The 26,942-nt window shown below is 42.4% G+C and overlaps 1 protein-coding gene across 1 annotated transcript in view; it reads left to right on the top strand.

Annotated features, from left to right (window-relative positions):
• LOC126336202 (uncharacterized) overlaps window positions 1–26,942 on the top strand; it is a 59,001-nt gene that overhangs the window by 17,178 nt on the left and 14,881 nt on the right. The window lies entirely within an intron of this gene.

Here is a 26,942-nt window from a genome sequence, read left to right as displayed (position 1 = left end):
TGCGCGACCGCTACGGTTGCAGGTTCGAATCCTGCCTTGGGCATGGATCTGTGCGATGTCCTTAGGTTAGTTAGGTTCAAGTAGTTGTAAGTTCTAGGGGACTGATGACCACAGATGTTAAGTCCCATAGTGCTAAGAGCCATTTGAACCATTTTTGAACCGTAGATAATTTAGGTTAAGTAGTGTGTAAGCTTAGGGACTGGTGACCATTGCAGTTAAGTCCCATAAGATTTCACACACATTTGAACATTTTAATGTGAAATGTGTCAACAGTATTACAGGTAAAAAACATTTTCTACGGGAAATACGACTACATACTGGCCATTCACGTAACTGGATTTTTTAAAAAATATTGTCTACAACCAAATTTGCTAAATATACCCACATCATATACATACACTGAAGTGACAAAGGTCATGGGATACCTCCTAATATCCTGTCGCACTTCCTTTTGCATGGCATAGTGCAGAAACTCGACATGGCATGGAGTTAACAGATCAAAGACTCCTGCAGAAATGTTGAGCTTGTATCTATAGTTGTCCATAATTGCAGAGGTGTTACTGTGGCAGGATTCTGTGCACGAAGTGATGTCTCGATTATGTCCTGTATATATTTAATGGGATTCATGACGGACGACCTGAGTGGCAAAATCATCTGCTCGAACTGTCCAGAATGTTCTTCAAACCAGTCACAAACGTGTGGCCTGCTGACATGCCGCATTGTCATCCATGAACATTACATTGTTGTTTGGGAACATGAAGTCTAGAAATGGCTGAAAATGGTTTCGAGGCAGACAAATATAGTCATTTCCAGTCAATGGTCGCTTCGTATGGACCAGGGGACGCAGTCTATTCCCTAAAAACAGGGCCCACACCATTATGGAGCCACAACCAGCTTACACAGTGCCTCGTTGACAACTTTGGTCCATGACTTTGTGGAGTCTGTGCCACACTCGAAACATACCATCAGTTCTTACCAAGTGAAATCGGCACTCATTTGACCAGGCTCCAGTTTTACTGTCGTCTAGGTCCAACCGACATGGTCCCGAGCTCAGGAGAGACCTGCAGGCGCTGTCATGCTATTAGCAAAGGCTCTCATGTCGGTCGTCTGTTGCTATAGCCCGGTAATGCCAAAATTTGGCGCATAGCTGTAACGGATACGGTCGTCGTACGTTCCATATTGATTTCTGCAGTTACTTCACGCAGTGCTGTTGTCTCTTAGCACTGACAACTCTACGCAGACGCCGCTGCTCTCAGCTGCAAAATGCAACAGGGCATAACAATATTAATATGCTAATAGTAAACTGCAGGAGCGTCTATAGAAAGGTCCCAGAAGTGCTCTCATTTATGGGCGTTGTGACGTTTATTAATGAGACCGTTTATTAGTGAGAGCAGAAAGTTGGCTGAAACCAGACGTAAACAGTAATGAAATCCTAAACTCAGATTGGAATGTATACCGCAGAGACAGGCTGGACAGTGAAGGGGGAGGCGTGTTTATAGCGATAAGAGTGCAATAGTATCGAAGGACATTGACGGAGATCCGAAATGTGAAATAATTTGGGTGAAGGTCACTGTTAAAGCAGGCTCACACATGGTAATTGGATGTCTCTATAGGCCCCCTGGCTCAGCAGCTGTTGTGGCTGAACACCTGAAGCATAATTTGGAAAATATTTCGAGTAGATTTCCCCACCATGTTCTGGGTGGAGATTTTAATTTGCCGGATATAGACTGGGAGACCCAAACGTTCATAACGGGTGGCAGGGACAAAGAATCCAGTGAAATTTTTTTAAGTGCTTTATCTGAAAACTACCTTGAGCAGTTAAACAGAGAAGCGACTCATGGCGATGACATATTAGACCTTCTGGTGACAAACAGCCCCGAACTATTTGAAACAGTTAATCCAGAACAGGGAATCAGCGATCATAAATCGGTTACTGCATCGACGATTTCAGCCGTAAAAAGAAATATTAAAAAAGGTAGGAAGATTTTTCTGTTTAGCAAAAGTGACAAAAAGCAGATTACAGAGTACCTGACGGCTCAACACAAAAGTTAGGTCTCAAGTACAGATAGTGTTGAGGATCAGTGGACAAAGTTCAAAACCATCGTACAATATGCCAAGCAAGATCGTAAGAGATGGAAAAGAGCCACCGTTGTACAACAACCGAGTTAGAAAACTGCTGCGGAAGCAAAGGGGACTTGACAGCAAACATAAACATAGCCAAAGCCTTGCAGACAAACAAAAATTACGCGAAGCGAAATGTAGTGTGAGGAGGGCTATGCGAGAGGCGTTCAATGAATTCGAAAGTAAAGTTCTGTGTACAGACTTGGCAGAAAATCCTAAGAAATTTTGGTCTTATGTCTTATGTCAAACAAAATGTCCAGACACTATGTGACCAAAATGGTACTGAAACAGAGGATGACAGACTAATCCTTCTCTAGATTGTCGCACAGATGACAAAATGGTAGATATCGAAATAGACGACAGAGGGATAGAGAAAAAATTAAAATCGCTCAAAAGAGGAAAGGCCACCGGACCTGTTGGGATACCAGTTCCATTTTACACAGAGTACGCGAAGGAACTTGCCCCCTTCTTGCAGCGGGGTACCGCAGGTCTCTAGAAGAGCGTAGCGTTCCAAAGAATTGGAAAAGGGCACAGGTCATCCCCGATTTCAAGAAGGGACGTCGAACAGATGTGCAGAACTATAGACCTGTATCTCTAACGTAGATCAGTTGTAGAATTTTGGAACACGTATTATGTTCGAGTATAATGACTTTTCTGGAAACTAGAAATCTACTCTGTAGGAATCAGCATGGGTCTCGAAAAAGACGGTTGCGTGAAACCCAGCTCGCGTTATTTATCCACGAGACTCAGAGGGCCATAGACACGGGTTCACAGGTAGATGCCGTGTTTCTTGACTGACTCAAGGCGTTCGATACAGTTCCCCACAGTCGTTTAATGAACAAAGTAAGAGCATATGGGCTATCAGACCAAGTGTGTGATAGGATTGAAGAGTTCCTAGATAACAGAACGCAGCATGTCATTCTCAATGGAGAGAAGTCTTCCGAAGTAAGAGTGATTTCAGGTGTGCCGCAGGGGAGTGTCATAGGACCATTGCTATTCACAATTATACATAAATGACCTGGTGGATGACATCGGAAGTTGACTGAGGCTTTTTGCAGATGATGCTGTGGTGTATCGAGAGGTTGTAACAATGGAAAATTGTACTGAAATACAGCAGGATGATCTGCAACGAATTGACGCATGGTGCAGGTAATGGCAATTCAATCTCAGTGCTGAAAAGTGTAATGTACTGCGAATACATAGAAAGAAAGATCCCTTATCATTTAGCTACAATATAGCAGATCAGCAACTGGAAGCAGTTAATACCATAAATTAGGAGTGATTTAAAATGGAATGATCATATAAAGTTGATTGTCGGTAAAGCAGATGCCAGACTGAGATTCATTGGAAGAATCCTAAGGAAATGAAATCCGAAACAAAGGAAGTAGGTTACAGTACGCTTGTTCGCCCACTGCCTGAATACTGCTCAGCAGTGTGGGATCCGTATTAGATGGGTTGGTGGAGGAGATAGGGAGGATCCAGCGGAGAGCGGCGCGCTTCGTTACAGGATCGTTTGGTAATCGCGAGGGCGTTACGGAGATGATAGATAAACTCCAGTGGAAGACTCTGCAGGAGACACGCTCAGTAGCTCGGTACGGACTTTTGTTAAAGTTTCGAGAACATACCTTCACCGAAGAGTCAAGCAGTATATTGCTCCCTCCTACGCATATCTCGCGAAGAAACCATGAGGATGAAATCGGAGAGATTAAAGCCCACACAGAAGTATACCGACAATCCTTCTTTCCACGAACAATACGAGACTGGAATAGAAGGGAGAACCGATAGAGGTACTCAGGGTACCCTCCGCCACACACCGTCAGGTGGCTTGCGGAGTATGGATGTAGATGTAGATGTAGATGCTCTCAGTCGTTAAGTGACATCCGTTGACTACTGCGTTGTCAGTGGAGAGAGGTATTCCCTGAAATTTTGTATTATTGGCACTCACTTGACACAATGGATCTCGGAATATTGAATTACCTAACAATTTTCGGAATGGACTGTCCCATGCGTCTAGCTCCAACTAACATTCTGCATTGAAAGTTCCCATTGTGCAACCATAATCGTGTCCAAAACCTTTTCAAATGAATCACCTGAGTGCAAATGTTATCTCCACTAAGGTACTGCCCTTTTACGCCTTGTGTACACAATACTACAGCCATCTGTATATGTGCATATCACTATCCCTTGACTTTTGTGACATCAGTGTAATATCAACTCAGGAATGTCAAGTACAAATGATTTTATTTTATACAACTTCGTAATTCACGACGGAGGTGGCCAAACGTCTATATTGCTGCATACTTTGCTACTTTCTGAGCAAGAGTAAGAATAAGATTAAAGATAGTGGAGACTAGTGTTATACTAATGAATGTTACTAATATTTTGAAATTTCACAGCAAACATCATAAGAGAGTAAATGCACCGAGAAACTGTAGTTGCTATGCCTATATTTTTAAACGGCCGCCTACATGACGTTCGCAAATTAACACCTGTATATTATCTTTACGGCAAGTTTATGTACAATGAATAATTTGTATGTCTATGGGATTGCACCAGCAAAATTATTCCTTATGACATCACTGAATGGAAGTATGCAAAATAACCTAATTTTCTAATTCCTTCATCACCAAAATCAACAATTACAAGTGGAGAGCATTTTGGTGAACACAAGCATTTGAGAAGATCTGGACTATGGGATTTCCAATTAAAGCTGGGATCAATAATCAGTTTTATATATATTCCCTTTTTCCCAGGCTGTATTGTCACTGATGACTATACACTCGCTGACAAAAATACTGAAGCGCCCAGGAGGGGAGGAACGAACAAGTCGAAACTTCTTAAGCTGAGAACATATGTGACGTTATTTCAGTGATTACAATATCGAGTCAAATTTACAAAGAATTTGGCAAGACAAGCTCACTTATCTGTATGATGTTGCACCCGCTCTGATTGCTGATTCAGTTGGGAAGGATGTCATTAACCCGCTGCATCCTCTCCTGAGGAAATTTGAAACACAACGTAATTAGTCCTTATTATCGTGGATACTTGCATTATAACTGAGTTGATGTCAGAAATGGTCCCTCACATGTTCTGTCAGGGCAGCTCTGAGGATCTTGCTGGCCCGGGGAGTACCTCAACCTCAACATCATGCAGGCAGTTCCCACAGACATGTGTCATGTGAGGACGAGCATTGTCACGTTGGAAAATAACAACACGAAACGGTCACCTGAGAGGTAACAATTGAAGACACACGATGTTCGTGACGTACTACTGAGCCATCCCAATTTCCTCAGTCACTACAGTGACCTAAAGTCGTAAGTAACGGCTCCACACGCCATGATGCCAAGACTAAAACAGAAGTCAACAAGTCATTTGTGGGTCGGAAAAGTCATCATGGAAAAAGTGCGCTCTGCAGTTCACCAAGGCTCCACACGCCATGATGCCAAGACTAAAACAGAAGTCAACAAGTCATTTGTGGATCGGAAAAGTCATCATGGAAAAAGTGCGCTCTGCAGTTCACCAAGGCTCCGTCCTTGGTCCATTACTCTTCTCACTGTACATTAATGATATTTCTTTAGTGATTCACTCCTGCAACTACCATCTATATGCCGACGACATCCAACTGTACATAAGTGCAAGCCCCAAGAACATTGCTGACGCAGTAGAGAGTATGAACGCAGATCTTTGCTCTGTTTCTCGATGGGCACATAACCTAGGTCTGAAACTAAACCCCAAGAAATCCCAGGTCATACTTATATCTCATCCAAAGTTAATCAGCCGGTACTTTCGCGAAACAGTCCCTCAAATACTCCTCAATGGTACCCAACTACCATACAAAAAAAAGAACAGTAAAAGAGCTTGGAATAATCTTGGATGAACACCTAAAGTGGGAAGAACAAACAGTCACAGCTTGCCGGAAATCGCTCTCCTCCCTACATGCAATTCAAAAATTTAGAAAAATATTTCCAACCCATGTTAAACAAAAATCAGTCCAAACACTAGTCTTGCCTAATCTTTACTACTGTGATGTAGTTCAGCACGGCACAAATAGTGAAAATTCAAGATGCCTCGAGCTTGTGATGAATGCTTGCGTTAGATACGCGTGCAATATTCGGTTGTATGATCATATCCGTCCTTCATACTCCCAGCTAGGTTGGATACGCCCACATAAGGCACGCGATCTCCACAAGATGTGCTTACTTCATCGATTTCTTAGCCACTGGTGCCCCCAATACTTATCTTCTCACATTAAACACCTATCATCATTCCACAACCGCAATACCAGATCGGATACGTCTAGCATCTTGGCTGTACCTTTACATAACACAAACTCTTTCTCCGTGTCATTCTCCATCTCAGCCATACGCCTATGGAACGCGCTCCCCTGTGATCTGCGTCTTATCCAGAACCACTCAACATTTAAGAGGGAACACAAAACTTACATATTAGGGGCGGTATAGCCACCATTGTTGTGCCCCTCTCATCTATTTCTTTCTCTTTCTTTCTCCTCTCCATCACAGCTTCGAATTTTAATATTCTATTTCTCTTCTTCTAATCTATCTACCTCTACTATATCTCCTTCACCCCATTCTATCACCTTACGTCTCTGCCGAAGAGAATAACTCACAATCTGCAAGAACATAACGAGAAAATTCCCAACTAGCAATAGCACTGACATTCACAAAAGAAAAATATGTTTACTTTCATATACATAGTCATTACTATTATTATCATTATTATTATTATTGATTGTTATAATCATTTTTTGATTGTTATAATTATCATTGTACTATTATAATATCTATTTTTTCTTTAACATTAATACTGTACAATACGTTATATGTCCTTAATGTTCTGTAGAAACTGTAATTCGTTAAGTCTGAGTATGCCTGGTTAGGTCTAAGAGAGGGCCTGAAGTCCCTAATCTTGCCAGGTAAAATAAATGCATAAATAAATAAAAGTGATGTGCCTCTCAAAAACATTGGAAGTATGACGCCTCACCCTAAGTCGCCGCCATACTCGCCAACAAAGGCCATAGGGGTATTATAGAACCGTAATTCATTGATGAACATAATGCGATGTCATTCATCAGCAGACCTTGCTCCCTAGTTGCAGCACCACTCCAAACGCAGTTACGTGTGGGGCCGTAGTACCCTAGTCCGTCTGCTACTAGTCTTTGACAGATGTTGCGAGATAACACAAAATGTTGCAGAGCGTCCATTACTTGTTCTTCGATGGCAGGGCACTTGTGGAGGGATTACAAAGTGCTTGGCGCGCACAAAAAAGTAATCGACCAGAAAGTTGCCTGCCCTCACGTTCCTATTCAGTCGAACATTGGGCCATTAACACATCCAAATGTCCCACAAATCTGGATATTATACAATTCAACTAGCCAGCCAGATGAAAACCCACAAGGCTGTAAGGTGCTGATAACGCCATCTCATATGAGTAGATGGCATCTCCATGTCATTTACAGTTATCACTCCCGGTATATACCCTACGAGGCTCGGGAATAACATTACACACGAGCAACGTTAATGCATTCTGGTAGTCATTCTAACTGTCTCAAAGAACTGCAACTCTAATCAATTACATACCCACTAATGGCACGTATATGGACGAAGTTACACTCAAATCCGACCATTTCTTCCAGATGCTTCACTTTTTTGTCAAGCGGGTGTTTTTTCCAAGTCAAATGATAGGCCATTTACCGAGAAACAATAAATAATAATTCAAAATTTTTCATTTACTGCTTAAAGCTCTATTTGGGTTCATTATGAGCTTGCATCCTTGAAACCCACTTGGAATAAAATTAATTTTTCCACTGCATTAGAACGCATTTTGAAAACATCGATCATCCATAACCCAGTGGCTTTCTTCACACACACACACACACACACACACACACACACACACACACACACCACATGTACATTCAGTGTTTCTACACTTTCAAAAAGAATGAAAATAGCACACAATTGCCTGCTACAGAACCTACATTTGCGCGTTATAAGTAATCACGTTCGCGGCTGGACTTCGAACTTTTTGCTGAAGGGAACATAATGTGATATTTTATGTAGTCTTTCAGGCACACGAGTTCACAGTACACAGTGAGATAGTCGTTAGTGTTGTTGTTTATTAATGAGGGTAGCGTTAGCTGCAATCTGACTACCCACAGGTGACACGATCGTCTAGAATAAAAATTTACCAATCAAAATTGTACTCATCAACTCTCAGAGAGACCTTGATAAAATATCCGATTGGTGCCAAGATTGGCAACTAGCTCTTGTCATAGAGAAATGTAAAGTTGGGAATGATATTTTCATTCTGCAATGGAGTGTGCGCTAATATGAAACTTCCTGGCAGATTAAAACTATGTGCCGGACCAAGACTCGAACTCAGGACCTTTGCCTTTCGCGGGCAGTTGGGAACTTTACAAAATGTGAAACTGTAGTTGCCTCGTAGAAGGCGATTAAGGAGTTTAGTTGCAGTCAACCTTCTCACAAAAATATTTGGAAGAAACGAAATGTGGTGATGTGAAGTGTAATGGTCGCATAATGTCAGCTGCCGGTAAAGCATATGGGTATAATTGGAAGAAGCCACAGTTTGCCTGCAAAAAGACTTCGGTTGCTGACCACTTCGATGGATTATGCTAGAACACCGAAGCAACCTACATCTCGTTTGCCTTACAGGAGAAATCGAGCTTAAGCTTATAGAATGATGACAGCACGAATGAATATAATTTCTTTGACTCACCAGAGAGTGTAACAAACATACACCAGATGACAATGGAGCATGTTGTTCGATTTCATACATGTTAGAATGTGACCATACTTCATCGGAATAACGACTTAACACACTCGAGGATAACTGCTAAGTCACAACTGAATGCGTAAATAAAAGTGCAATACAACTGAGAATCAGATAATCTGAATTAAATAAAAATGCTGAAATCCCTATCTCTCCATAGACCATACATAACAGACCTCACATGTCCCCATTTCTGACGCGTTAACGCTTGAAACCAACATTTGACACGTGACTCGGGGCAGTAAGCTGAGTTCCTGTCATTACGCCCTGTGTGAAGTGGAGCTGACAGTTACAGTTTCCCTCATTTATAGCTGAAATCAAGCACTGATTTTGACAATTCGACGAACTGTACTACGACTCTTACATATGTAGTAGTGCAGTTAACCCAATTTCTCTGAAATTCCTGATAATAAAGCAGTGGTTATCATTTTTACATGTGGTCAAGTTGAGACGTATTGACAGTTCTTTTAAAAAGCGACAGAATGAGTGTTCTTTTGTGAGTACTTCTTTTTTGCGCGGTGAATTCTTGTAGTTCAGCACTTCCGCAGGAGTGGAAGGCAAAATAACAATTTCGAACGCAGCATTAGTTTTTTAACGATTCCACAATAATAATGAGTGAAATGATTCCGTAACCTCTGTAAGAAAGGAAATTTTTTTATTTACTTAATGTCAGGTAGTTACACAAAGAAGCACATATGCTTTCTGACTTTTGCTTGATCCAGTACAGATACCGAAACGATATCAAGATAGGAAGCGTAATATATTACAAAACGTTGATTATACTGGTGTAGTGAGTTAGATATCAACGATATGTCATCTCACAAGCTTAGCCACTCATCAAGTTTTACATCCAAGGACCAACATCCTTCCTAAGTTCCAACTTACGGAAATATCTCTGCAAGTATTTTAAAGTAATTCACTTACACAACTGAGATTTTCTTCACTTTACGTAAACACGTGAGTTAAATATTGGTTTCAATAAAATGACGTCATGCGCAGTCTTCGTTATCTATGGTCTGTGCATCTGTCAGACACTTGAAGAAACAACCGAGCGACCGCTATGGTCGCAAATCCAAATCCTGCCTCGGTCATGGATGTGTGTGATGTCCTTGGGTTAGTTAGGTTTAAGTAGTTCTAAGTTCCAGGAGACTGATAACCTCAGATGTTAAGTCCCATAGTGTTCAGAGCCATTGGAACCAAACAACCGAGCGAATAAGTGTAATGGTCAGCATACTGGACTCGCATTCAGGAGGACGACTGTTGGAATCTACGTCCGGCCATCCTGATTTAGGTTTTCCCTGATTTGCCTAAATCGCTCCAGGCAAATGTCGAGATAGTATCTTTGAAAAGGCACGGTTGATTTCCTTCCCCACCCTTGTAACATTCCGAGCGTGTGCTCCGTCTCTAATGACTTCGTTGTCGATGGGACGTTAACCCTTAATCTTTCTTCCTTGAAGAAGAACAACTAATACAGCGTGGTACCCCATTCATAATATTACAAGAATATTTTCTTGCTCACTACATACAATTCGAGTAGATATCGCAAAGATAACGCAACGTAACATAACAGATGCAAAAGGTCCATAAGTAAATTATTGATACCGTCTGAATGGGAAAAAAACCTTGATTTGTTGTTCATTAAGAATATCCACATTACAGTGATTTCTTGACTGTAGACCAGGATGTAGAAACAGAAGTAACATATTTAATTGTGGATTTCTCCTGATTTGCTTCTCTTTGCATTCAAATGTTGGTGCAGTAAGACTGGTTTAGATTTAGTAGCTGTTTAACTAAATCACTTCACAAGCTGCGACATTGTCGCGAATAAAACAGTGACCCATATTTAGAATAAATTTCCTTTAATTTATGTCTATGGCCACAAACTTTTTGTTCACACATTACCGGTTTGGGTCTATAATGACCATCTGCAGATCTGTGTTTTAGGACATTATAGACCGAAACCGGTAATCTGCGAACAAAAAGTTCGTGACCATAGACGTAAATTAAAGGAAATTTAAATCACTTCACGCAATTCTTTCACCTCTCATTGAAAACCATGCTGGACTTAGATTTATCTGTTGTGTGTTACATTCATTTGTGACTGCATTTTTCTGCAGTATATTTTTGTTTGTAACTTTTACACTAGTAATGCCCCTCTGCCCTAGATAGTCATTATACTCACACCTTGCATAGCAGTGATAAGAACATAAGTTGTTGTAGCTACTCAGTCAAGATACAGAACTTATAAAGTAAGTACATGAATTTTTTACTATAAATATCTACGCTGCTTGTTTATTTCTTTATTTACAATGAAGTTTCTGCTATTGCCAACATCATATCCGCTGAGATTAGTTTTACCGCCATGTAATATCTTTGATGTATATCAATGTCGCTAAGTGCAATTTTCACACTAATTGACAGTATTTCTGTGTCACTCTTCGTACAGCGTTTTGCGAATAAAGTTGTTCGGTATTTATGTGTATTGTTTGTATTGTCAAACCACATCCCAACAGGTTATGCGCCCACAACATGCGAACGGCAAAACTACTTTATTCAATTAGACAAAAACTTAAATTCATGAGCTTAAAAGAGCGGGAATTATTTAGTTCGTTTTCATTATGAATATGGCGCATGTGACTGCTGCACACGGAGTTCGACTATAAGCGCTCTCGGGAGATAGTTACGACATATTGAGAATACAGTTCGAAGCACTACTCATCGAAAACGACACTTGGGATACGTATCTAGAGATATATTGCAACCTGCTGTGTCTGCTGAAGCTAAAGTGCTTGCTGCTGCAGAAGCTGCATACAGTGCATGGCCAGTGGTCAAAGTTGCACTCTACCAGAACTACGGTTAGATAATTTTGGTGCACTACACAAATGACGCAATAAATAGTAGGGTTACCAGTGGTATTGGTAACACCGGTAGGTAAAGAAACATAATGAATGTGTAAGACAGAAACTGGGACGCAGCGATTTCTCTCTCCCTCTTTTTTTCTGTGTGGTTGTTTGTTTTGTACATAATTAGAACACCAAATATTTCAGTTTTAGCCCATTGCGTATTTTATATCCTTACATAAAATAATTGTGCTTTATAGGTTATAAAAATTAGTTGACAGAGTAACTTCTGTCCTTTTATGTAATCGTAGCAATTACTTTTGATGCAAGTACAGGCAGTAGTAGAGCAAAGAGAGCGACGCCTCACTCTGCACTGTTGCCAAATTTATTCAAGATGGCGGATCCAAGATGGCGGCGATAGAAATGGCAATGTCACAATGACCTCGTGGCAGGAAGTTGAAATTTTGGTGGGAAAATAACACATTTGGTCAACCTCCATTACCCTAACCCCCTCCCCTCCCCCATCCACCCTCCCATCACCCAGAAAATCGCGAGAAGTTCAAATTTTGGCAGGAAAAAGGCCACTTGGGTTACCTCCACTAACCTAGGAAAAGGGCGATATTATTTTGACTATTTGGGATACCTCCACAAACCTAAGTCATCCAAACACCGCCTATCCCTTGGAATTGTTGGGAAACGGGCTCACCCAGTGTTGGGCTGCCGAACAGAATGAACGTAAGTCTTTCTTTTGCATGCAGTGTTTATTTAAACAATTTGAGTTGTCATAGGCAGTAGCTCCATCCAGTGCATTCACCATAAGGTCCAGCACCAAACTGACCTAGTAGACAGTACTGCCACCAGAGGGCGCTGTCACCCCATGGCGATCTGGGGAAAAATGGCGAGAATAGGACTCAGTCTGTGTCCAGCTACTGGAGAGAGGAAGGAGTGTACTTTATTTATTTTCAGTGGGAAGCTGGAACAAGTTGGTTTCATGTAGTTTATTTATTTTTTATGCTGATACAAAATACTCGCCCTGATGTGCTTGGGGTCACACTCATAGTCTACAGACCTGCAAACTGCTCATAAATTACCGAAATAATTCAGTACACTGCTGTACAGATAGCAAACAACTCGTAAATTGTTAAAATAATGCACATAAAACGCTCTGCAAACACGCCCACTGATTATAACCCGTCCAAATAATGCATTGTGCAGCCTACAGATCAGCAACCTACTAGTAAATCACTGAAATAATGCAGTACCCTGGTGTACACACACGAAAACATCATGTAAATTGTCAAAATAATGCATGTATAACGCTCTGCAAACATGTTCACAAAATAATGCCGTACACTGATCCACAGACACGTTCACTATGCATAAAATTGGCAAAATAACGCATGTATAACGTTCTACAAACACGTTCACTACACTGAAACAGCTGATATAATGCAGCACACAAACACTCATTGCATGTAAAAACGCTTTCGGAATGTCATTAAGAAGTTCGACCAAGACGTATCAGCAAACTGTTCCCTACTGAGTTCCATGGTGGAATGATGAGTGGATGCATTCTTCCTCACGATCCTAATGCAACAGCCCAACCCACATGCAAGGCGCCTCTGGCTGTGCACGTGTTTGCCCAGCCACCATGACTGACGTGGCTTTCATAGCTGTGGGTCCAGCACTGAGTGAGATGTTTGCATAGCAGCTCACTCTCACAGGCACAGCTAAAAGGTTGTCAGTGTTATAATGACGTCTCATGTCCATGTAAATAAGAGCTAAAAGTCCCTCTCGGAAATAGTAAAGTGTTGCAGAAATAGTTAATGCTTTTGTTGTTGTAGTAGCTTTTGTAGTGTCTCAGCTTGTCAACATGGAAATTCTTGCCCTAACAGGACCTGTTTACGAAAATAGTCCAAAATAACACCAAACACATTCTTCCTGATGATCCTAACGAGGCATCCCATGCTACCTTTCCTGGAAATCATGACGTCCTGCTTTCAACATATGTCTCAGAAACAGTAAAAGTTCTCACCACTAAAAGTCTTCGTCATGCACGTGCACAGTAGTTAAAACACCTTAATCATAAAAGCATTCTTGTTGTTTGGAAAGAGAGCACTGTCCAAGCACAGACGGGAAAATCAGAACAATTATGCATAGCACTGTCCTACAGAAGAGAAAAATGTCTGGAATTTTCGATGTCTTACAGCTGTTGATCCGGAGATGTCCTAATGCCACAATAGTGGATGAAGGACAGCATCCCGCCAGAGATGCTTCAACTTGTCTTTGAACATTTAAACAAAGAGGAAGATATCAGGTTACTCTCAGAACTTTCCATAGACACCTTTTCCCTATATTGTTCGAACCAGTTTGTAGAGGTTCCTATGACCCAGTACAAACGATGTCTTGTGAATAAATGGAGTATTCTGATTGTCTCTTACTGAATTTACCCACCAAATTACTGATGCTGCCGGTGTGGAAGCACTGACCGCCCTTTTTTCCTGCAGACGAGACTTTAAGTAGCAAAACTATTTTTTACAGATCGCCATATTGCGCTGACAGTTAAACCTTGCGAAAGAGGTCTACAGATCATGAAATACAGGGAGACACTTCGTCAATTACACTGCTCTGTCACTGACGACTGAAGCTTGAATATTTCAGTATGAGACTTATCTGCAACCCGACTATATATCACAACATATTGTGTAGATGTAGTAAACACGCAATTCATATCCTGCACCATACAAAATCATCACTTCCTCATCCTGCATATAGCTAGCTACCACCAGAAACTCGTATGTATACTGCGAAGAGAGACAGGATAAGCACATAGATCGTATATAGTCCTCGCAACATCAGATATTTCCTGCAAGTCTCTGCACCCGCACACACAGTGCCCTGATGTGTCACCAGAGCACCCACAGTAGACTGAGGCCACTCTCCGAACTGTTGTATAAAGGCCGGGTCGGTTTCCCTCGGCACAAAGGACTTACTGTTTCTGACCGTGACCTGCTTACTTTCTTGCTTTCTACACCCATCTCCAGATTCCAGGATTACAAGAACACATGTATTTTCACATGATTTGCCAGAATATCATACCATCTGCGTGATACTTCTCGAAAACAAGCACATAGCAGTTTGCTACTGGTCACTTGCACAATATAGTTCCAACGATGTAAACTGGAAATTATTTCTCTAGAAACCCAAAACTTTAGCGAGGTGCAGCGTGCTGTAAACCACTGGATAACTAGGAACTTATCCCATCTGTGAAGGTCTTTACATGAAAACTCAAAAGAATAGAGGAAACTGATACTTCCATTCACGAATACCGATGTTGTTGATGTAACAGATTCCAAATCATTCCTATAATTTACAAAATCATCTAAGGTGTTTCTCATGTCTAGAGAACCAGCAAACATGACATTACACTCGTTTTCCACGTGCTAGATGCATACATCACAAGCAATGTTCTCTCAACCAAATAAAGGTGGGAAATGTGCAGAAGCAGTCAACTGGACAATTTACATGGGAAGGAATAATGGTCCTGCGCAAACACACATCCATATTGAATGTTCTCAGATTTCCACAGAGTACACATGCGATCACGAAAGCTGTCCAACACATAGTGAGTACTGATTCACTATTCAGCCGCCTAGAGGGCGACAGGGATAAGTCAGCTACATTCGTGTACCCCAACCAGTCGTTCCATTCCGATGGCTCCTACTGTTAGCTGGAAACATGAATCATTCCCGCCACAGTCTATCGCCATCACGTACTGCGCACACATCAGCCAGAATCTTCCCAGGAAACCAGCCACATATATTTTATCTCTATAGTTCTAATTTAATATTACGATCGCAGTCTATACTGGACGACATTCAACAATGAGCGAAGTATTGGAAATATCCCCTGCTGACTGCAGTGGCTCTGTAAATAGGAATATATGTATCATTCTTATCACTTGACGTACTTTTCCAAGTAAAAAAAATTCTTTCATTCTCTTTGCGGCTATCACAGTATTTCACGTCAAATCCATACCTTCTTCATGACTGGTCACAGTCTTTTCTTTGCACATTATGGCACACACACACACACACACACACACACACACACACACACACACACACACACACAGGCGCGCACACACACACGCATACGCACTCACATGCTTTATAAGACTGATGCTCAAGGTGAACCTATCACGCATCCCCTACTACTAAGTATAATACTTCGCCAATAACTGATTAAAAGCCGATAAGAAACAATACTGACCGAAAATCAGCGATGGGAGGACATGCCTCATAACTTTTTCTTGTGAGTGGAACCATAGTGTCTTAGAAAGAGAAACATAAACATAATCGTCTTATAAGACGCCAGATGTTAAAAACTACTATTTTACTGTCACAAGCGGTCTTGTTTCTACGAGGGCTCACAAGTATCACAAACGATATCCATGACAAAAACTATACAAACCTTATAAATCGAGGTATGGTATTATCTCCAAATGAAGTGGTATCTCCAGACAAATACCGCAACAGTGAATGTAGACGGTGATCGCCAGAGTGTATATTAACAGACCAACAGTGCGGTTACACATTGCTTACGGTGTAAGTTCGTAATAAAATAATCGAATTTAGAAATTGATTTGGCTAAGGAATACGGTATGAAGTTGGTATCTGCAACTCCCTCAGGCCACCACTAGATATTTCTCCAGTATTTGTAACACATTCTGCCTCCACGTCAGAGAATCTGCAATATATCCACTGGGTTGTATGTGATAAATGATTGAGAATGATCACATACAGTAGGCGGTGTGCTGATTGAGGTTGTAAGGAATGTACCCTAGCTTTTTCAGATCTCTAGTGCTACACTTTCCGGTAGAAACGCTGTTTGCGATTTGAAATCAAGTCTTCCATTCAACCACATATCTGCGTTGGAGCCTATGGAGAAGTATTTTAATGATTACAGCCACTAGTGGATCAGTTTCTGGCACTATCATGTCGCGAAACGAGTCACCTTTTCCGAACCTATCTGCTACAGTAAAATTTTAGATAGTCCCTATGCATCTTGCAACTGCCCCTCAGACTGCCATCCCTGCAGTTTTGTGCATGTGATCATTCCAGTTTAAGCCGGAACTGAGTAGAAGCCGGAGAAAGCTATATCTACCACATTCTGCGGTCCATGTAGAAACAGGGTAAGCTGAGTTTGTCAACAGGACCGCGTTTTCACCATTCGACGGAAATGGGAACATGTTGTCGTAGGTCTGCCAACTGTGTACAATCTGTAAGTTTGGCGCCAAATGAAGCCCGCTCCTGTAACACGAGGTAGTATAAAGACAGTACGAACATTTACGGTGGTGTTTCTTATCAGGAAAACTAGGATGCCTCAATATCATACAGGTGCTGCAGTAGGAAACAGATTCGCATCCCTCAGGGTCCATTTATGTCTATCACCCCAACATGCCATCATCGTTATTCTGTATCATCCAACAGAGAAAAATTACGAACTATAAAAGCTACGCTAACTTCATCCAATAGAGAACTCGATAAGATTTTTACCACATCTCTCTCTCTCTCTTCCGATATATCGGAAACAAACACGGTCTGCGTGCTAGCATGGAGCACGTGCGGCAATGCTAATAAATATACAGGTATCGATCTAAATCACTTGCACAGACTGGTGTAAAGTGTCAACTTCCATACGCTAGGAGGAGGAGGCGGAGGATGAGTATATCCCACAGACTATACTGTCAGTCGCAAGAGAGGCTCCCTGTGTCGTTGTTTGAACCATTGTTTTTTTCCCCTGCTGTAACACGCTTTGTACACTGCAATACATTTTGTTTTTATCACCGGAACTTCGAGATCTGTGTCAGGTTCTAAACTGACATTAACACGTTCTGATCCACTGCCCTTCACATAAAACTAGACGTCACACGGTGTAAATCACATTGTTGCTGCTGCTATCACAACACACACACACACACACACACACACACAGGATGATTTTAACTAAAAGACAGTCACAACATAAGGAAACTGGAGAGTTTTAAGGCGTTGTGGAGCGTTTCCAAACTTCTCTCCGGAGGCGATTGACGGCCTCTACATTTAAACTCATTTGTCACAGTGATGGGATAGCTGATGACTCTATGATCCGTTTCGACTGATTCCTCATATTACAGTCATGTACGTTATCACTAGAGGTCTGCACTGATGAGGATATCCGCGGTGTTTGTTACTTGGCGGATAAAATCGCGACCGGCGCGAATATCCGCGGGTCATCTGCGGATAATGAGCAAGGCATCTGCCCAGTACGTATGTTGCAATGTTAGTTGAAAACTTCAAGTCTGTTGACATTCTTGGAACCTTTCAGGGCCCGGGTAGCGCGGATGTCTGTCGTGCTCAGCTTCTGGCTACGACCGACGTAGCTGTACCCAAGAGACCTGCCCCTAATCCGTTTCCGGGACCGTGTCTTTTGTGTGGCCTCTGAAGTGCTCTCTGGGTGGCAAACCTGCCCACTGTCTACCATCAGATGGCGAGAGCGTCTGCCCTGTAAGCAGGAAATCCAGGGTTCGAGTCCCGGTCGGGGCTCACATTTTCATCTGTCCCCGTTGGCGTATGTCTTCGCCTGTAAGCAACTAAGGGCGTTCATTTCATTGTAATTTCATTCTAACGAGCTGCATGGTCGCCGATGGTATCTGTTCTTTCGGACATGTCCGAATGAACAAATACCATCTTAGTATATACACTTCTGGAAATTGAAATAAGAACGCCGTGAATTCATTGTCCCAGGAAGGGGAAACTTTATTGACACATTCCTGGGGTCAGATACATTACATGATCACACTGACAGAACCACAGGCAAATAGACACAGGCAACAGAGCATGCACAATGTCGGCACTAGTACAGTGTATATCCACCTTTCGCAGCAATGCAGGCTGCTATTCTCTCATGGAGACGATCGTAGAGATGCTGGATGTAGTCCTGTGGAACGGCTTGCCATGCCATTTCCACCTGGCGACTCAGTTGGACCAGCGTTCGTGCTCCACGTGCAGACCGCGTGAGACGACGCTTCATCCAGTCCCAAACATGCTCAATGGGGGACAGATCCGAAGATCTTGCTGGCCAGGGTAGTTGACTTATACCTTCTAGAGCACGTTAGGTGGCACGGGATACATGCGGACGTGCATTGTCCTGTTGGAACAGCAAGTTCCCTTGACGGTCTAGGAATGGTAGAACGATGGGTTCGATGACGGTTTGGATGTACCGTGCACTATTCAGTGTCCCCTCGACGATCACCAGAGGTGTACGGCCAGTGTAGGAGATCGCTCCCCACACCATGATGCCGGATGTTGGCCCTGTGTGCCTCGGTCGTATGCAGTCCTGATTGTGGCGCTCACCTGCACGGCGCTAAACACGCATACGACCATCATTGGCACCAAGGCAGAAGCGACTCTCGTCGCTGAAGATGACACGTCTCCATTCGTCCCTCCATTCACGCCTGTCGCGACACCACTGGAGGCAGGCTGCACGATGTTGGGGCGTGAGCGGAAGACGGCCTAACGGTGTGCGGGACCGTAGCCCAGCTTCATGGAGACGGTTGCGAATGGTCCTCGCCGATACCCCAGGAGCAACAGTGTCCCTAATTTGCTGGGAAGTGGCGGTGCAGTCCCCTACGGCACTGCGTAGGATCCTACGGTCTTGGCGTGCATCCGTGCATCGCTGCGGTCCGGTCCCAGGTCGACGGGCACGTGCACCTTCCGCCGACCACTGGCGACAACATCGATGTACTGTGGGGACCTCACGCCCCACGTGTTGAGCAATTCGGCGGTACGTCCACCCGGCCTCCCGCATGCCCACTATACGCCCTCGCTCAAAGTCCGTCAACTGCACATACGGTTCACGTCCACGCTGTCGCGGCATGCTACCAGTGTTAAAGACTGCGATGGAGCTGCGTATGCCACGGCAAACTGGCTGACACTGACGGCGGCGGTGTACAAATGCTGCGCAGCTAGCGCCATTCGACGGTCAACACCGCGGTTCCTGGTGTGTCCGCTGTGCCGTGCGTGTGACCATTGCTTGTACAGCCCTCTCGCAGTGTCCGGAGCAAGTATGGTGGGTCTGACACACCGGTGTCAATGTGTTCTTTTTTCCATTTCCAGGAGTGTAGATAGATGAAGATGACTGTGCAGTACGTCCATTCATTGTTAATCCTCGAACGTATGTATCACCATAGTACAGCAGACAGCGATCAACATATTTCTAACACGTCGAGCATAGTGCGTAATGTACGATCTTTCTCTATGTGGATGGGAGTCACAGGGCATTCTCGAATTCTTAGGATAGTGTGTGAAAGATCCCCTCGCACTGTCTTGGACCAACACGCCCTGAAGCACCGTTACTGATTTAACCTGCAGCTGACCAGAAGTAGACCATTACATTCCATGTCTCGTGATTAATAGGGATCTTGCAGAGTCCGTACCCATCCAGGTGCGCAAGATTTCTGCAGATGCGCGGACGTCGAGGGGTATCGGTGTATAGTAGTAGATTTGAAAGTATTGTCATGTAATAGGACACCATTAAGAAGAACAAAGAAATGGGTGGTTTTTATGCACGATGGAGCTCCAGATGGATGGAGTTGGAAGCATTTTACGTAAATCACCTACGCTGTATACTAAGTTTTATGTCTCCTGTTTACACTGCGTCTGTAAGTATATTTTTAAGGCCTTGCCAAAGAAGTTGATCTTTAAGTGTATACACATACTTATCCCAGTATATTACACATATTAAATTCCTACTAAATTACAATGAACCATGAAATTTTAAAGATATTTGATGATGCGAACGTAATTCATCGCCAGTCAGTGTTAAGGCCAATCGTTCCCACAAGTAAAGCATACAAAATTTTTGAAAAGAGAGTTAAACGTTCTGTGTAATCATTTGTCTAAAAGTATGAAATAAAAAAAATATTATGGACGTTTGGTGCACCTCATTTTCTGCTCATAATTTCGAGCATCATTCAGAGGCACGTAGAACGTTTCTCTGATCTACTTATTTCCTTTACACAAATCATTTCATAATATATTTGACTGATTTCTTTCATTTTTATTTTCAAGTTTTATTCAGAAAGATTAATCTTACGGACTCCTCGTTTGCCTTCCTAACGTACTTGATACGAAGGAAGCCTTTTTGACATTTAAATAAGGCACCAATCTTATCTTTTTGTGTGCAAAAGCCGCGCGGGATTCGCCGAGCGGTCTAGGCGCTGCAGTCATGGACTGTGCGGCTGGTCCCAGCGGAGGTTCGAGTCCTCCCTCGGGTATGAGTGTGTGTGTTTGTCCTTAGGATAATTTAGGTTAAGTAATGTGTGAGCGTAGGGACTGATGACCTTAGCAGTTAAGTCCCACAAAATTTCACATACATCTGAACATTTTTTTGTGTGCAAAATAGCTAGGTCTCGAACAGATGAAATTTTTGACACTTCATTTACATAGCTTGGAAGCAGCTTTTCGTGAAATATTTCAATGTTTCCTCAACTCATTAATTAAGTTTTTGTTAATTACCCTGATTAATTTTATGCAGTTAAATATTTTCTGAAAAATTAGACCTCACGCTGGTCACTTTGATACATGTTTCCCTCTCTTTGTTTAGCTACGAAAATTCGGAAAAACCTCATGGTGTAACTTATAGGGAATCTTGTTTTCGCTCTGCTCACGCGTTTACAAAAACGTATCGAGTGTTAATCATACGATAAAATAATCCTTTCTGCGTACTGTCATTTACAAAAATCGTCGTTTCGTTATCTTAAACCGCTTTGTACGACTACTTGATTCTCGAAGCGTAGGAAAGGTATCGGACGCTCCGCGAGCGACCCGTCCGTGGATATAACAATCAATATCTCAAGAATGAAAAGAGATATCATTCCGGTCTCAACTTTAAATACAATTTAGATATATTGGTTACATTCCATACGCAATAATGTATGGCCTTAACGGAACCATACGGAAAGTCTACGCAATGTGATTTTACCTCTGCAAATTCTTCAAATTTAGTGCAGTCATGTACTCACAGTCATTATGACGAATAACGAAAACAAAAATCAGACCTTTATCGTTTAAAGACAGTAAGCTGTAAGATGCAGAAGAGTCAATTAATTTCCGAACAGTTTTATTTATTTTTTTAATCGAATGACAAGTATTTCATAGTTGCCGTCGCGTCCACTCCACTGCTTCGCGAGAAGACACGTGGCTGTCGCTGTCTTTCGCGCGTGCTGCAGCAGCGACAAGATTCAAACACGTTTGAATTCAAATCTCGCCAGTTGCAGCGACACAAATGTCGCTCACGTAGGACACTTCGGTAATTGTACGAGCGGTTGTATTTTGTCGCCCGAAGCTGTCGGTCGCTTCTGTCGCTTACGCAGGACGCGGCCTAACATAGCGGTCCCGACATTTCGCCTCGATTTTGTTGCCTCTTGCGCCAGCATCGCGCCAAGCGGCCAATAAGTAAACTGTTGAATTCGGCACGATCGTGAAGGCGAAAGAGAATAGTTCCTTTTTATTTTGATTTTTACAAATGGGAACGTAGCGTAGCGCAATAAATTGCAACGACAACAAGAAGGATATATTACATTTGTCTTCTTTTTAGGTTTCCTAAGGAACCTGGAAGGTATACACCATCTTGTAACTAAATTGTATCGTCAGGATTCGCTTGCACCGGAGGTTTGAGTCCTCCCTCGGGCATGGTGTGTGTGTGTGTGTGTGTGTGTGTGTGTGTGTGTGTGTGTGTGTGTGTGTGTGTGTGTGTGTTGTTCTTAGCATTAAGTTAGTGTGTAAGTCTTAGCGACCGATGACCTCAGCAGTTTGGTCGCTTAGGAATTCACCCACTTTTGTACATTTTTGATTCGCTTGCAAACTACATGTATAACGATTATTGACGTTCGTTTTAGGACGGCTGAAGAGCTGCGCCTATGCTGCTGCCAGACCGACCCGTATGGGGTACTGTAATACAACAAGGGAAAAAAATCGTTTTAGGAGCAGAAAATGGCTAGTGATTACCAGACAATAAGATCTTATGAAAAAGACCATGTTTACCTTGATAATAATGTTAACTTTTGTTCGCTACACGTCGAACAAAGCCAGTTCATGAATGCAGACAATAATAAACACGTCTGGAATGCAGTAACCACACTATTTGACATCCCAAATAAGCCACCTGAACTGACGATGAAGAGGAAACTGCCATAAAGGTTCGACACTCCGTGTAAAGCTGTAACATACTTCTATGACACAGAAGCAGCCAGTTCAACTTTCCATATATCAGTGCCAGGTTCATATGAATAGTCAACATAGACCTGCTTTGACGATGAAATGGTAGAATTAAGTGCAGTTATTCGTGGCTAGAAAAAGCGTGTGCTGTACCGGAATGTGCAGATCGCTAGACTTCGTGCAAAACTATTATGGGACAAGGAAACTGCCTATCATTCTAAGTACAGAGAGCAACAGCAACTGTACCAGAAGTATCAAGAGAAGAAGGACAAACAAATTTTGAAGACTATAGGATCCCGGTATATAAAAAAATCCGTCCTTAAGCCAGATTAGCATGCCATCTGTGAGATGGAAAGACTACAATAAGCTGTTTGCGCTCTTATTATTATATTACAGCACTCAGGCATACAGATTTTGTCAGAATATTTTAGGTTTCCCTCACTGTATACAAATAAAATGTGAGAGAAGTTAAATGTGTTCCACCTTTTAAAGCAGAAGGTGCAGTATTTCTCAGGCACTGATAAACTAGTGCAAATGTCATTGGATGAAAAGTCTCTAATGGAAAATTTGACATATGACAGCACTTCTGACAGTGTTATTGGCTTTGAGGTCTTGGGGATTACACTCACAGTATATTTCTCCCAATATCTGGCAGTTTCTTGTCCCACTTTGAATAATATAAAGATGAAGATCGTACTTGTGGCAACAGGCGACGACAATGACTAAAAAACAGTTTGCCTATGGAACGACAAATGGTGCGTCGATCCCGTTTGCACGTAGAGATACCTGACTGTACTCCTTAAGTGTGAATCTGTGTTAATAATCCATTTCTATCAACATGGTAAGCTGCAGTTCTATCCAATGTCACAAATGTTTCTTCATGAACTTGCCACTGGATTCATGATTTTTATCCGTACTTGCGCTAATTTTAGAATCATTTTTTGAAACATCTATGTCTTCTGATATTGCACGAACTCTTGGAGGCAAGAAAATATTGAAAATATTTCGTATATGACGTAGGAAATAGATCCAACATAAGTTCTCCTTTCTCGCCGCTTGGAGCGCTAGTGTCGCTCCTGCTGTCAAACGGTAACAACTAACAACTTTTAATAGCAGTAAGTGTCGCGACTGTTATGTTATAGACTCAGACGTCGCCACGCGGGAGTGATTTGCCTAGCAACCTCATCCAATATTACGAATGCCACCGTGTTGAGTAGTAGGACTATGGAAAATGAACTATTTTTAGCAACAGTCGCAGTTGATTTCTATGCTTCCACAAAGACTTGCAAAATACTAAATTAAAAGAATGGGAATTGTAATTTTTCCCGAAAGCAGAATATTATTTATGGACTATATTATGTTCTTCACTGACAGCAAGTGGATCGAGTACATTTTTCTAGTGTGTCAATACAATTAATTTTCATTTATTAGTCGTGTACTTTAGTTTCAAGTATTTACACAATGTTTTTTCGAATCTCGATGTGCCTATAGAATTGTTGTGAATAGCAGTACTATTGATTACATAACTCTTTCCATAAATTGTATGAGAGAGTTATCACTATAGCTGCATAATATATTTACCGTCGTGCGAGGTGGCGCAGTGGTTAGCTCACTGGACTCATTCGGAAGGACAGCGGTTCAAACCCGCTTCCGGCCATCCAGATTTAGGTATTCCGTGAATTCCCTAAATCGCTTCAAGCAAATGGTTCCTTTGAAAGGGCATGGCCGATTTCCTTCCGCATTCTTCCCTAATCCGAGCTTTATGTCTAATAACCTCATTGTCGACGGGACGTTAAACACTAATCTCCTCAACTTCTTAATGTATTTGTCCTGAACATTTAAATTAAAATGTTAATTAATATTATGGTACGTCACCCTAGTCAGACTTTAATCATCCCTGTAATTGTTTCATAAACGACTCAAATTCATCAGCTAGGGCCCAGCGGATACTTCCAATCAGTTCTGCTTCTACATAACAAGCTTCAAAACGTTGATCACTGCATAACTGGTGGGTTTATTTTGTATTAATGCTTAATATAAATGGCAGCTCCAGTCTCAGATTCGCATCTCAGGGTAGTTCATAGTCCCTGAATAACCATAAATTCTAATGTATAGTTCTTGCCCAACGCAGCAAAGTAAAACGAAACAAAACTGGATAACTACACTTAATAATTAGATGAGTCGCAGCCATAATGCAACACACTGCTGCTAACCAGCCTGGCAGCCTTACTGCAAGCATGAATCGCATGCGAACCATTAGATTCCCTGGGAGTAACAAGCAATCAGTGATCGATTGCTGTGATTGGGCCATACATGTGCGATCTACGAAGCGATTAGTCACCCATGCAATGGATTGCAGCGATTCATTACCCTTGTGTGGGGGCCTTAAAGTTTGTCATGTTGTTTGATCGTTTAATCCTCCCACAAACGATCTAACTTTTTTGTCTAATTTGCTCTTATCTAGCCAGGGATCTGTCAAACAAGCCCTTACCAAAAATGTTCTCCGATTTAACCACACTTTTGAACCAAATACCATTTCTGTATACTGTATTTTGGCACTAGTGGAAATGGCTATATATGCAGATTGTGGAAGTAGGGTACTAAGGAGTGCTAGAAACAATACTGAATAATGTCTAACATGATTATACATTAATCATTTAATATATTGAGCAAATTTACAGAGCTTTCACACAATAACAACGCCAAGAATGCATTGATCGTCTCTGCATTTTCTCCCCCAAAGATCCTCTCCCAGGGATGTCAGGGGAGTTTCAACCTCTTGATGTTCTCACAGAGCCCCTGTGGCGTGTACGGAGCACTGTGTGCTGCATTGACAGCAAGTGATGGGAGAGATCATCAGAACAACCGTCCACAGCTCGCGCATGAGCAATACATTGTCAGACTGTTTCTCATTGAGGTGTGTGTTGGATGGCTGCCGTACAGTGGTTGTGAGCTCATTTCAGGCCTCCAGTGTGTATAGGTATTTGCTGTCTGTCATGAACGGGGAGGATCATGCTGGAGAACGATGTATGTATGTTATTGCACAAGGTGTTGAGGCAGCCCTCTGAAGTTACTGTAACGTGGTTAGTGGCGATGGCCTGTGCAGGTGATGGAGACAGTAGTTCCTTGAGCAGCTGACGAGGTGCTGTTGGTACCAGGGGAGGGGTTGGGGCATCAGCTTAATCTGTTTGCCTGTGTTGGAACTGGGTGATCCAATGTCTATCTTTGAGGGTCGTAGTGTGGTCGTCCTGAAGAATCAACACAGGCCTAAGCCTCATAAATGACATTGTTGTTGGTATGTCGTGTACTAATACACTGAATGTTTGTTCATCATGGGAGAGCATTTTGCAAGGTCCTGTTTATGGTGGCTAGATGTATGGTGTCATCACGTATCATTATGAATTCACACTGGCAAAGGTCTTTATGAACGAAGACTTTTGGCTGCATGTTTGGTGATGGCGGCAGAATGAACGTGTTCTGAATAGGTGTATGAACTCAGTCCACTAATGTCACCAGGGCAGTGTGCATTGTGGAACATAGGCCGTACAAAGTCCACAGAAAGCGATAGGGTTTTGCCATACAGGATCTCAGCAAGTGACACATCAATGTTATCATCATACGATGCAAAGGAGCACCCATTGAAGTGCCTCAGACCATGATTCACCATGGCACATCAGAGCTACCTTCGAAGTCCTATGTCATTGCTTAGCAGATGGTAAGATATGGTGCACATGTGACAGAGGCCACACAGGCAACACTGGGCCGTGAAGAGCGACAACTCGAACTGCCAGCCCTGGTCCAAGGTGATCTGCTCTGAGATTCTGAAGCACTTGATCCACATTTCTATAAACATGCACACCGTCATTTCCGCTGTAATAGCACAGATGAGTACTGCCTTGGCCCATCTCGA

Source organism: Schistocerca gregaria, chromosome 2 (genome assembly GCF_023897955.1).
Source record: "Schistocerca gregaria isolate iqSchGreg1 chromosome 2, iqSchGreg1.2, whole genome shotgun sequence".
Lineage (NCBI taxonomy): Eukaryota > Metazoa > Arthropoda > Insecta > Orthoptera > Acrididae > Schistocerca > Schistocerca gregaria.
The sequence above is the reverse complement of the archived record's forward strand: the minus strand, read 5'-3'. Positions and strand labels throughout refer to the sequence as shown.